Source organism: Physeter macrocephalus, chromosome 10, assembly GCF_002837175.3.
Source record: "Physeter macrocephalus isolate SW-GA chromosome 10, ASM283717v5, whole genome shotgun sequence".
NCBI classification, from domain to species: Eukaryota; Metazoa; Chordata; class Mammalia; order Artiodactyla; family Physeteridae; genus Physeter; species Physeter macrocephalus.
The window spans coordinates 64367383-64381764 of record NC_041223.1 but is presented as its reverse complement, the minus strand read 5'-3'; positions in this window follow the sequence as shown (position 1 = coordinate 64381764).

Genomic DNA, 14382 nt, shown 5'->3' with positions numbered 1-14382 from the left:
AAGATATACTTAACCTGAATAATATATTCTCTGTATTTAATTACTTGTACATGTATTCCACCATCATTTGTCCTATATCTACGTGAGTATTACATAAAAGTTTAAGTGGAGTGAAAGATTCTAGCCAGGCAAAAGACCTATTTTATTCTTGCTTTGATTACCAAAACAGTGGTTTGTAAAGGTGATTAGAGTTTGAAGAAGTGGTCATAATGATAATGCTGAAGATTATGTCTCAAAAACAAAGCAGAGTACTGTCCAAAAATCTAGAGGTAATCAGTGCTAGATATTCTCAGTGACACTTAGATTTTATAGATGTACACTTAATGCTATTAAAACACCATTATTACTTAAATAAGAAAAATAAATTGTTGTAATTGTTAAAAGCTATAATTTTTAACCCAATGAAACCTGATTTTTAAAGCAATTTCTGTTTTTTGGAGTCTTAGAGAAATTATTAGTTTATTATATTGCACTATATTTTTCAGGGTAAGTAATACTAGCTGCTATATTTGATGATTTCAGTGGTTTAACACAATAGAAATTTAGTTATCATTTTTACCATATTCTAAGGCAGGTCAGACAACTGTCCTAGGCAGCCCTCCTCTAAATGCTAACCAGGGATCTATTGCTGCTAGATAGATGCATGAATTGGGATAGAGAAGAAATGGAAGATTGTGGGAGATGACAAGCAGTAAGCATAACTTGTGCCCACATTCCTATGATTAAAACTCAAATATGTTGTCTCTCTTAAATGCTCAAGTTTTGTGGACACATAGAGTTATCTCTGCCACATGAATATATCAGAAAGTTATTCTAATAAATTGCAGTCTACAAAGAAGAAAGCTAATACCATGGAGAAAAGATAGGCTTCAAAAAATGGTGCTGGAATAACTGGGTTTCCACATGCAAAATAATGAATTTAGGCATAAACCTTATACCCTTCACAAAAATTAACTCAAGATGAATAAATAAAACAGAGTACACAAATTATATAACTTCTAGAAGATAACATAGGAGGTAGTCTAGATGACCTTGGATTTGGTGATTACTTTTTAGATGGAATACCAAAGGCACAATCCATGAAAGAAAGAATGAATAAGCAGGACTTCATTAAAATTAGAAATTTCTGTTCTGCATAAGACAATGTCAAGAGAATGAAAAAGACAAGCCACAGACTTGGAGAAAATACTGCAAAAGTTATCTTTGATAAAGGAGGTATCCAAAATATACAAAGAACTCTGAAAACTCAGCAAGATCACAAAAAACCCATTTAAAAACTGGGCCAAAGACCTTAACAGACTCCTCACCGAAGAAGATATAGATATCCCAAATAAGTATATATAAAAAATGTCACAAGTCATATATCATTAAGAAAATGCATATTATAATAAAGCAATGAAATACCACTATATACCTTTAGAATGGCCAAAATCCATAACATTGACAGCACCAAATACCGACAAGGATATGGGGGCAACACGAATTCTCATACATTGCCGGTGGGAATGGAAGTGGTACAGCCACTTTGAAAGACAGTTTGGTGGTATCCTATAAAACTAAACATACTCTTACAACACGGTCCAGCAATTTCACTCCTTGGTATTTACTCAGAGGAGGTGAAACAGTATTATCAACACAGAAACCTGTACACAGATATTTGTAGCAGCTTTATTATTTTTTAACAGGTTTAAAAATGTTTGTGGTAAAATATATGTGACATAATATTCACCATGTTAACCATTTTCATATGTATAGTCCACTGACATGAGGACATTCACACCAATGTGATGATCACTACCATCAATCTCAAGAACTTTTTTCTTCTTCCCAAACTGAAAATCTGTACCCACTGAATAAATAACTCACCATTCCTCCCCCCTCCCCCCATCTTATGGAAACCACCATTCCACTTTCTAAGCCCTTAATTCTGTGAGTTTGATTACTCTAGAAACATCATATAAATAGAATCATACAGTGTATGTCTTTTCTGACTGGTTTATTTTACTTGGCATGATGTCCTCAAAGTTGTGTCAGAATTTCATTCCTTTTTAAGGCTAAATAATATTCCATCATTGTATGTGTACACCACATTTTGTTGATCCATTCATCTACTGATAGAAACTTGGGTTGCATCCATATTTTGGCTTTTGTGAATAGCTTGTAGCAGCTTTATTCATGACTGACAAAACTTGGAAGTATCCAAGATGCCATTCAGTAGTAAATGGATAATAAACTGTGCTATAGCCAGTAAATAGAACATTATCTAGCACTAAAAAGAAATGAATTATCAATCCATGAAAAGACATGGATGAAACTTACATGCATGTAACTAAATGAGAGAAGTCAGTCTAAAAAGGCTACATACTGTATGATTCCAACTATATGACATTCTGGAAAAGGCAAAACTGTGGAGATAGTAAAAAAAAAAAAAAAAAAAATCAGTGGTTGCCAGGGATTAGGGGGAAGGGATGAGTAGGCAGAGCACAGAGGATTTTTAAGGAGTGAGACTACCCTGTATGCTTCTATAATGGTGGTTACACGTCTTTATGCGTTTGTCCAAGTCCAAAGAATATATAACACAAAGAGTGAACCGTAATGTAAACTATGGACTCTGGGTGATAATGATGTGTCAGTGCATGTTCATCAGTTGTAACAAATGGACCACTCTGGTGGGGGATGTTGATAATGAGGAAGGCTATGCATATGATGGGGGCAGGGGCTATACTATATAAGAAATCTCTGTACTTTCTCAATTTTGCTGTGAACTTAAAACTGCTCCAAAAAATAGTCTATTAAAAAAAAATTTTTTCAGTCTTTAAAGTAACACTGTTTTACTTGTGAATTGAACGGGAATTTGTAATTCATATTAGTTCAAAGCTATCAAAAATTCCAGTCACAAATCACCTAAGATTAGATTAAAAGATAGAAGCCATAATTTGAAGAAATTGTCGTTTAATCTTGTAAACCCACCTTAAAAATAACTGCCAAACTTAAATTTTATTACATAAATTTTGTGATGTGTTGCATGTTTACCAGCTTTCTATACAATGCAATAGACTAGAATCAAAGATGGTAGTAACTCTTCCAATGTTCCCCCTAAAATTGATGTGTAAGCCATAGGAATTGGCCATTTTCAAACTTACAACAATTTATCAATGTTATTATTTAATTTTTTCTCTGGCAGGATATATTTTTAAATTTTCTTTATTTTCTCTGTATGCAGCACTAGTTTACAAGTACTTTTTTAAAATAATCTTTGACTCCAAAACATTTATAAATTGATATGCACTGAGTTTGCAGTCAGAGATTAGGATGAAGCTGTTTTATAAAATTTTAGAAAGTTTTTTATTTCTCTAGCTCATGTAATAGTTTCCTCCTTCTTGAGAACTAAAATCTGTTTTCACAATCTGTTTATCTCCAAATTAAGTACTAGATTTCCTGCAATTTTTTTTCTTTTTACAAATTATGACAGCCATTGAACAAGATGAAAATGTGCCATATCACCACTTATTATATATTCCCAGCATATTTACATATAATTCCCCAAATTATATTTAGGTATTAAAATAAAATATTATTGAAGAAAAAAGTGATGTCTTAATGTAACTGGTTTTAAATTTGTGCAAACTGACAGTTTTTTTGCCCAGCTTAAATGACTGACAAACCTCTTTAAAATGAGCTTTCCATTATAAAAAATGTGATCATTATTTGAGCAATGCAGCAGGGTAACATAATAATAAGGGGTCAGAATAAGCTTTCTTCAAAATAATTTGTATGTCTTAATGAGAATGACTAACTTACTAGCAATGATATTTAATATAATTTGGAACATATGATCACCACATTTACATTTAGTAAATAAATATGTATAGTTTTACTGTTGAATGTACTATTTTTATACAAATATTTAAAAAATTATGTTAATGTCTGTGCTGAAGTTCATATTCTAGAACTAATGCAAGAGAAAGGCCAAAAAACAAAGGAAAGAAAAAGAAGTTTTACAGAGATTAGAATTGGCATGCCCTTCAACGGTTAGAGTTTATTTTTCCTTTAGTTAAAAAGAATCATTTGCGTAAAATACATAAATATTAAAAAGGCAATTATGCTTTGTTACCAGGACGACAGAAACGAAGCACATGATAAAATAATGGGAATAATTTACAGCTCAGTGGGACAACCATAGAGACAATAATCTAATGGAAAAGGCACAGTTATTTAAAAAGAAAATAAGATCTCTTATCTAAGCCTATCTTTAATTTCAACATAGTGAACCAGATGATGGTAAAGAACCCCACATTTCAAATCTTTCAAAGATGTTTTCAGTAATTCATGGGTGATTATGAAGTAACATAACTACTTTAATGCAAAGAGATTCCCCTGAATAGACCAGCAATTCAATTCTACTTATGAAGAAAATGCTTTTGCTTCCTCAGAAACCCTTTGATGTTCTCTAGTAAGTGATGGGTCCATGCAAAATCCCTTAGACTGCAGGTAGGTCTGACCCAACTATTAAAATTCCACAGCTATAGTAACAAGTGTGTAATATGAACAGCCAAACATAAAACCTCCCCAGCTGAGCCTCAGACATTAGAAAATACTTTCAGCCTACGTTAAAAAAAAAAAAAAAAGTACATTTAAAATTAGCTTAATCTGCCATCTCTTCTGATGATAGCTGATAAATATTTTGAATAAGAATTTAGTAGTCTGGGAAGTGTGATTCATTTGTAATTCAAGACCAGATGAGTAAAACATAAAACTAAAATCAAGAATAGAATTGCAAAAACAGGACTGGAACTAATAATATGTCTGCTATAATGGATGCTTATCACTTTAGTCAATAATGCAAATCTACATTGAGCTGCGATACTTCTGATAAGTTTTGACCACATTTATATGACAAAGACTGGCATCCTCACATATCTTAAGTAGCCATAATAATGTAAGGAGAACCCATAATTTTCACCTTGGAGAATTTATCCAAATCTGAAAACGTGTTGGGGGAGAAGGACATGGATTGTGAAGGAGACCAGTGAGCATTCTTCTGTTTATGAGATAATTGACTGTATTTTGATTGGAGATTAATGCTGCCCAATTTTCAAGACATTATTAACACATAAAGAAGGAAGTTAGCCAGAGGACAAATAGAGTTGGGCTTCACAAGTATGAACAGTAGATGAGGGCTGGCACAAAGAGGAATGTTTATTTTAGTAATGATGCACATCAGGTTGTTTTTTTGATTTATCTCTGGGGTCCTACAGAGAAAAAGAGCTGTAACAAAAGTAGGTGAAATGAAAGAACTTTGTCACTTTATGTCGTTTAAGAAAATAAGAAAAAAATTCAGTTCTATTTTCTGGACTAGTAAGGGACTACAGCATAATTCTTTGGGGTGGGGTTGGATGTAGGGAGAATATATTCTACTATTTGAGCTCAGTATCTATCTACATAAAATCCCTACAATATTAGAAACAAGAGAAATTCACCTGGATGGCCTGATTGTTTGAGAGTCTGTAGATCAACCTCAGGAGTGACAGAGGCTATCATGATGGTGATGAAATGTCACCCAGAAGTGGCAGACAAGACATGGCTGTGATAGAAGAAAATGTAAATTGTGACCTTTGCGGAGGCCATGCAAAACTCTGCTGACCTACCCAAACCAGAATGGAAAGATGTAAATGGCTCAAGTTTCAGAGACTCAGAGAGTGGGGTATTTTGTTATTATGACTTTGGTCTATTGTCAGGCTGTTGTGACCGGGAGTGAGAATAATGTGAGATAATTTAGACACTTTAAGAGTACTTCCCTTCTTAATATTCTGGGGCTTTGTAAATTTTGGATAAGTTAGTTTAAATAGCCACTGCCAAGTATAAATGCAAATCTTATCAGGAATAACCACTAATTTCATTGAGGAACTGCAATGTACATGATCACATTTGATCTTCATAGCAACACTTGTAAGATAGGTATGAATGTCCCAGTCTCTCAGATGAAACTAAGAGAGGTTAGGTAGTTTGTCGAGGTAAGAGTATATCCACTAGACAAAGCTATGGCTGATTCTGGTGTCTTTGTTCTCTTACACCATGGACCCACAGAGAAACCTAGAAAAAGAATTCCATCACTGTTTGCAAAAATCAATATTTCCAATTCCACATGAATACATAGGTGGTACATAAAGAAAAAGACTATTTTTTCCTTAAGAAATAGTTGTATTTCCTTCTTTTTATGTTTTCTCGTCAAAAACTTGAAATGTGAGAAAAGCTAATAAAATCCTTGTTGACCTCAAGATCCTATAGGATTAGTTTGTGATTTGACTTTCATGAACAAAGAACCAGCGAAAAAATACAAATAAATCAAGGAATGTGTAATGGTGTTGACAAGCATCTTGCCTGGTTTCCTACCCTTAGGAGACTGTCATCGCACTTCATTGTCAGTTTATAAACATCATTGCTAAGTGGAGAGCAGAGATAATTCATTCAGTTCACTTAGGAAAACCTTGAACTTCAGGTCATCTAAACGAAATCTGTTTAAACCTCAAAAGTAATGAGAGAGCAAACATAAAATTATAGAAAATACTAATGCTATTTTCATATCAGGGAGTTCAGAATTACATTATGCAGGGAATAAGATTAACTCCACTGAATTCCATCCTAAATATCATGTTAGAAGTGTAAGATTTCTCATTAACATAAACGGAACAAAAACACTGAGCTAAAGTATCTTCAACATTGCCATCAACGGCCAATGGGAAAGAAAGAATCTTGCAAAGGAATGACAGGTGGTTAAAAAGTCAAAGGAAGTGATGAAAGCTATAATTAAAACCATAAACTGTAAGTAAAAGAGCATGTAAACTACAGAACCATTTAGTCCATGGGTGAAAGAACTCAGAATAATTATATCAAGCTAAATAAAGAGCTCCTGCTTTCTTGCAAGCTCAAGCTAGAACAGATAAGGAAACTTCCAGACAGGAGCCAGGAAACCATTTTCTGTCGAGTCTGGCCTAATCACTGCTTGATTTCTAGTAACTTAAATTTCCTAAATTTCTCTTTCCAATGAGACAAATCATGTCTCCTTTACAGATATCTGGGAAAAAACAGTGAAACAAAAAAGCTGAAAAAAATATTTTTACAACTACATTTCCATGACAGTCACAAGGCATGTTTGAAAACATCCAGAGTCTAAAGTAGAAAAAACTCATATTTGTGTTTTCTTCCTACTCTTGATCAGATGGCTAAATTTAAGGAAATCAGTTAACTTCCTAAGAACCTCAGTTTCCTCATACATAAAAGTGCAAGTAAGGATAAGATACGGTTGAGTAGCTCAAATGAGAAAACATATTAAAGTGCAATGTGGAAAATGTAACGATCTGTAGAAATAAGACTGATCATTTTAAAACTCGCTTCCAATGATATACAATAGGAATAACAATGGTAGGAAGGTGACTATGAAACCTGTACATCCAAATTTGTCAGAAAACCAAGCAATGTTAGCTATGATAAGTGTTTCAGTATCTCACCATCTATTAACATAGGTTTAAACAGTTTTCCCACTTTATTCTAGTCCACACTCCAGCTTAATATCATCACTAATTTCATACAGTGAAAATCACATTTTAAAAAATTAATAATTCCTGCTTCTTTATAACAGTCTAGTGCTATTGACTTTTTTGAAAAGATAAATGGAGGACTGTAAGGAAAGAGCTTCAGACTCTCAAAGTGGGGAGGCAGAGCACGAAAGTTTTTTTTTTTAATAATAATGAAATTAATAGATTTGGAATTTCCTTCTTAAAATTTCATGTCTAGATATTATAATTTATAAAAGACTCCAATTATTTCATATTTCATTTGCAAACTCTTCCAAATCATTCTCAAGATGTATGGTTGCTTTGACAATGAGCTGAAAGTCACCAATGTTACCTGCAGACATGTTTTGTTTGGCATGAATAATGAATCTTTTCACAGAACAAAAAGTACATTTCAGGTGCCCATGAGCTCCTGTGGGATTAAAATTAGGTCCCATTCACATTTAAGTCACTTGTCTAGATCCTGAAGGTATTTGAGTTTGTATCTATGGATGCAACTTGGAACCTAAAAGTGAACAGACCTAAATCTCTCCTAACTAAAAAGACCCTGAGTTATAAAGCCCATTAAATCCACATAATATCTTTTAAACACATACTTTCCTAATTTTCTTAATCTTGAATGTGTCCCATCTTCTCTTTAATTCTCAGATTTATTTCCAATCTTTGTAGTAGGCATTAGGATAATCTATTTTCCTTCCTGAATAATCAGAAGTCATTCTAGGGAGTGTAAGTCTGAGCATGACAAAATGAACTATCCCCACCCCACTCATCCAGAGCAGACTGCCACCATCAACATTTACTAAATCTTAGGCTAATTTCAAAGTAACTCTATAGTAATGTTTTTAAATTTTTTAATATTTTGGAAAAAGAATCATTCAAACCTTTTTTTTTCAAACTTTCTTTTTATGACCTTGGATTTATAGATTTTTAAGTCCATAGTTGTAGTACTGTTTTACTGCTAAAGCATTCTCTACATAGTTTTTATAGATTACTAAATAATGGGAATGAATTCCTTCTAAAAGTGAAGGTTAGAGCTGTTGAGATATTTTGCTTCTCAGAATAACGCTTCTTTTCTCACTACTGTGCAATCCGCAGACTAACTCAAATATTTAGGCCAGTTGGTAGTTTGTGCTTTTCCTGGCTTAGATTTACAAAAACCTTAGTCTTTAGAGATGCAGAGATCTGCTGGCTTAGACAAAGCATATCATAAAACATCAAAAGAGAGCTAGATTGTGTTTTCCTGACAAACATCATCACAAAAAGAAAACGTGTGCACAGACATACACACACACAAACATACACACACTTTCCTCAATCTAGGCAGAAACAAGAAGAAAAGTAATGGGAAATATTAGCACATAAGTGTTGGCAGGTCCAGTGTCCTGATTCACTGACAAAGAACTCAGGATGCAGGGCAGGAATGAAAGATTTCCACGCCCAAAAGTGCCATGGAAGAATCAGGATTTCCATTTCCTTCAGGGTGGTAGACATAACATAGAACTCCACTAGAACCAAAGGGACATGGGAACAGGAACAAGAAATCTCTCAGCAGCAAACTTTGTGGACAGAAGACCAAGTAGCAGATAGTGGCCCTCTTCCCGGATGCCAGATGCGGAAGGATAAATAGCACCTCCCACAAAGCCTTGGCACTATAAGCTCCCTCACCCCCAAAAATTTGACCCAGCCCTGAGAAAATGGGGGTTGCCTTGGCTGAGAATGAGTTTCCACTGAGTAGTTAATAGGGATTAAAATTTGAAATATATTTGGATATAGAAAATTGTTATATGCTGTATACAACTGAGTTTTCACAGAGTTTCATATCTAGAATATAATTAATAAAAACAAAGTAAAAATGTTGTATTATTATATGTTGTTAATCATACTCTAGATTTGAAATGCTCTGCAAAATGACTCAGGTGTGCACAGTAGGGTTAAGTAGTTCCTTGTGCTTTCTAGTTACATCTGTATCACTGACTTCCAATGCACCATAAAAGCAATTTCACATACTAAAATAATCCAGTATTAAGCAAGAATGTAACACCGTTTTCAATATCTTCATATGTTGATGGTAAGTACTTGAGGTTAGTAGTAGGCTATACATATCACTTAGGTTAATGAAGTTAGTATGATCTAAGACATGTAGACATTAAATGTAGAGTATAGTAATATTAGGCTTGAACATTTAACCAAGCACTAAATCTACCTCAGTGAGTTTCAGTCCAAAACTTCATTCTAACCTCTAGAGAATGCAACTCTCGCTATCATCATTCGTATAGTTAGAACTTTCGGGTCCACTTTTTGCAAATGAGGTGACTTGCTTCTTTACTTCCAAAACCTTTAAGCAATCTATTTCTTATAACATGAATCAAAGGTTTATTGGATATCTTCTGAACCACCTGGTTGAGTTAAGGGTAAAGGAATCTAAAATGTATGTATTCCTCCTTTCATTTAAAATACATATGGTCTTATAAACCAATTGAAAATTATTTGGCATGAACATAGAGGAACTTGGCAGAAAACATTTCTCTGAACCCAACACTTTGACAAAGTCCAAATGCAATAAAAAAAATTGCCCACATTTTTAGCCATGATTTGGCAAAATAGTCAAATAATAATTAAAGAAAAGAAAATACACTGAAATTAATCTGAAATAGTTAGCGATCTTTATTTTCAAATGAAATGTAGCTTATAAAAGGCTTATGTGTCTTTTTCTACAATAATGGATCTTAACCTTTTCAAGCAATAATCTTTTAGCATCTGATTATATCTGGGTCATATTAATGTGCCTCTGTGAATGAGTTATTGCTTCCTATTGCCATTCTATGTGCTGTACAACCTGAAAGTAGAGCTAGGTGCCCTTCCTCTTCTGCACGCAGGCACATGCTCATATGCAGGTGTGTGCACACATACATATACACGCAAGTGCATACACACACACTATAAAAGTAAAACAGTCCCTCCCTCCAAAATAAACCCTACTCCGTGTATTTGTGCTTCTGAATATTATGACTATATCTATATACTATGCTTCTAATCTACTGACAGAAGCATCTAACACAAGTGTAAAATTTTCTTCCTTCCAATGAAGTTTGCCAGATAAAATACAGTTCGCACAGCTAAATTTGAATTTAAGATAAACAGCAAATAATTTCTTGTAGTATAAGTATGCCTTGTGCAATATTTGGGACATGCTTATATGCAAAAAAAATTCATTCTTTATCTGAAATTCAAATTTAACTGAATGTTCTGTTTTTCTTTCTAAATGTGAAAACTCTACTCCCAACACCTCTTTATAAGTGTATTTAGAAAAGCAAATACTTCAATGAATAAGTAGTTCTCAAGCTCCTACTATGTATTGCATTCTCTTCAGTACTATAAGAACACAAAATCTTCTCTCCTGGTGGTCACATCCAGTCAGGAGACATAAAACTAACATGTGAAGAATGCAATATAGGTTAACTGCTAAATTATGTCAACCATCTATAAATGATCTGTTTATCGATGAAAAATTTAATGTGGCCTCCTGAATTTAAAGACGTTTTCATGATTGAGATGCACGTTGAAGGAAATGAAGGATTTTTCTATCTGGAAAAGGTATAAAGGTACATTCCAGAGAAGAACAAGGTTGAAAGCTTAGAGGAGAGAATGAGTACAATATGTTCAAAACACATTGCAGGCGCTCAAAAGATGGAAACAATTACTGTTAGTCAAAGATGCTTAGGACTAAAATCTGAAATATATATATTCACGTATATATATTTCATCTATATATATGTCAAAAATTCCTTTCAGTCATTTGTAAAAGGTGTTCCTTTACCTCAAAAACACAGAACCACAGACCTCCAAGCCTTGTAGTCTTTGACTCTCAGCAATACTTAGCCAGAATTGGATTTGAGATCAACGAGAGCATGGACTATGCTGATTCTTTTTTTATTCCCAGCTCTTAGCACAATGTCTGGGCACAGTGTTCAGTAAATGTTTACAAAACAAATTAGAAAAAATGAAGAGAAGGGAGGGTTAGAGGAAGGAAAGAAGGGAGGAATGGAGGAAGGAAGGAAGAAAGGAAAGAGCAATTGTTCAAGGCAGGGAGTTTTAGATATTCTAAAATTGAATTGTTATTTTAGTTGATCTTCCTTTTTCCTCCTCCACCCAGCCCAGCCAGCACACACACTAACTTGTTTCCCTAAATGATAATTTTGTTTCAGGAATGAAAGATGGGAAGAGAATTTCAAAGATGCCAATGACACACAAGCAGGAATTCTGCTACCCTTTTTGATCATTTATTTTGGAGAATGTTACTTTAAATAGAAACAATATTTCAGGCATTTAGAAAATATCCAGTAAGATTCCAGGAAGGCAATTCTCTTAAAATCACTTTTCAGAAATCACTCTTCTACCAAAAACAAAAAGGAAAATTTAAGTAAATATGTTTAGAGAGTAGTTATTATGAAGTTTTTAGAAGTACAACTTCTAGACATTCTAAAGATAAGGATCATAGGGTAAATGAGTTCATGCAATATTCACTGAAGATTCTTGAAGAGTAGATGGATGTGTGTTTGCTTTCTAACAGAGAGCTTGTTGTGGTGTATTGATTTCAGCATCAAGTCTAAAGGTTACTGCTGCAGCTGACAAGATAGAACAGCTCACTGTCAGGCAGTGGATTTGTCCATTAGGATGAAGGAGATTTGAATATTTGCCCTACTCTTCAGGTTTTCAATCTCAAAATCATTATTTTACCATACACATATATATTAAAGATGGATATTGCTTTCCTTCCCTGTCCTCTTAATTTCTATCAGGTTATTAGTGACTCTCTTCGGTACTGGTACTATTTAGATAAAGCCAGGCGATAAAGCAAGATGACCCTTGCTACTGACCTACCATGTGGATATTTATTGCATATAATAAGTAAGATGCAAAGACTCTGGAAATCTTGGCAGAATCAAAACGGTCCTGGTTATGGCATCTAAACACAGAGACTGACTGCTTTTGCTCTACCTTAAAAAATCTGAAAAAAACACTTACCAGACATTTTCACGAGGTGAGACTAAGGTAAAATATAAAATAGCACATGCCATGATATCTGAACCTAAAAATTCTGTGAAAAAAATGTCCTCCATATTTTATTACCCAGAACAATGTCTACCAGTTTTACCACCTAGAGGTATGTTACACAGACAGAAGTATTATATAGACCTCTTTTCATTTTGGGTGATGATTTTATAGTATTTATATAAAATCACAATGTTTAATTTTTAGTTAATCAATACAAACTATATAAATATTAAAAAAAAATCCAATAGTGTCACATCATCAAGAAAGAAAATGAAACAGAACATTATTCCAGTTCTTTTCTAAGCATGTGTAATGAAAAACTAAGTAATTTATAGATCAATAAATTTTATTTTAAAATGAGGTCATATCTATGTATTTTATTAAAAGACATTACATTTAATATTTCTTGAATTGTTAGGATAAAAAGGAATTGAAAAGAAACTGAAGTTTCAGATAAATGTTTCCTTGTTTAAAAAACAAGAAGGACTGTAATGCCTAAAATATTCCTTTTAGATTAAGAAGAAGAGATTGTGATACACAATTTAGAGCTGGAGCTGTATTTTTTCCCTCCAAGTTTCAATTTTATATTATCAAAATGACTCCCCACTACAAAAGATGAGAAATCAGCACTTACATGTTTTTTTCTCTTTCCTTCCACCACTAACTGCTTTAAGATGGTCTATCTTTATTTTTGATTTATCAAGTTTATAACACTTGCATTCTTTTCTGTAGGAATAAATCCTTCCGTTGTTTAAGCTGAGTGAGGGATTGTTGATTACTCTCAGTCCATTTTTCCATTACTATACTCTATTCCTGATTTCTAAATTTTGACTCATCATCTGGTTTGCTGAATTGGGACAGCAAGGTGCTTTTCAAGAGGAATATAAGGGATTTCCCTGTGCTCTTTTGTGCCTGATAATAACTGTCTACTGCCTTTATAAATATAAATTACCTTTGAACTTGAATTATAAATTGACTATATTTTTGGATATTTCTCCTTGGAATTTTGTAGATATTGCTCTGCTTTCTTCTGATACTAAATCTCACTTTGGAAAGTCTGAGGCAAACTTGATTTTTCATCTTTTATTAACTTGTTATCTTGCTGTGTGCGTGAAAATGTCTTCAGTTATTTTTGAAATTCAATAATGAAACTAGAACATGTCTCAGTGTATACCACTTTGTGTCAATTTTTTATAGATCCTGTATGACTTTTTACAATATCAAAATCAGTTTTTCATTTCATAGAAAGATTTTTACTACAGTCTCTGTGAATATATTTTTACTGTTCTGTTTGTTGAATATTCAAGAGCAGCAACAGCACTCATATTTATGATGCAATGTATTCTTTCTGTCCTTTCTATCTTCCTAACTGCTTTACTGTCTTTGTCTTTTGTATTTCCCTCTGCATTCAAAATAATAATCTCATGACTTTCTTCTGTGGCAGTTATTTGAGTTTCATCCTCAACTTTTCTGATCCTGTTTTTTCCAATTCTTTTATTTGTTCAATTAATGGTATTGATTTGTTCCTCAATATGTTTCCATAGCTCAAAAATCTATTCTCTATTTTCTTAATGTGCTTTTGAATCCTTACTCTACGGAACTAGGTCCTTGTTAAATTCTTTTAACATAGGAGGTACTCTTAGGGAGTTTATAAACAAACATGATTCTTTCTCTTTTGCTGGATTTCCTTCCTTCCTTCCTTCCTTCCTTCCTTCCTTCCTTCCTTCCTTCCTTCCTTCCTTCCTTCCTTCCT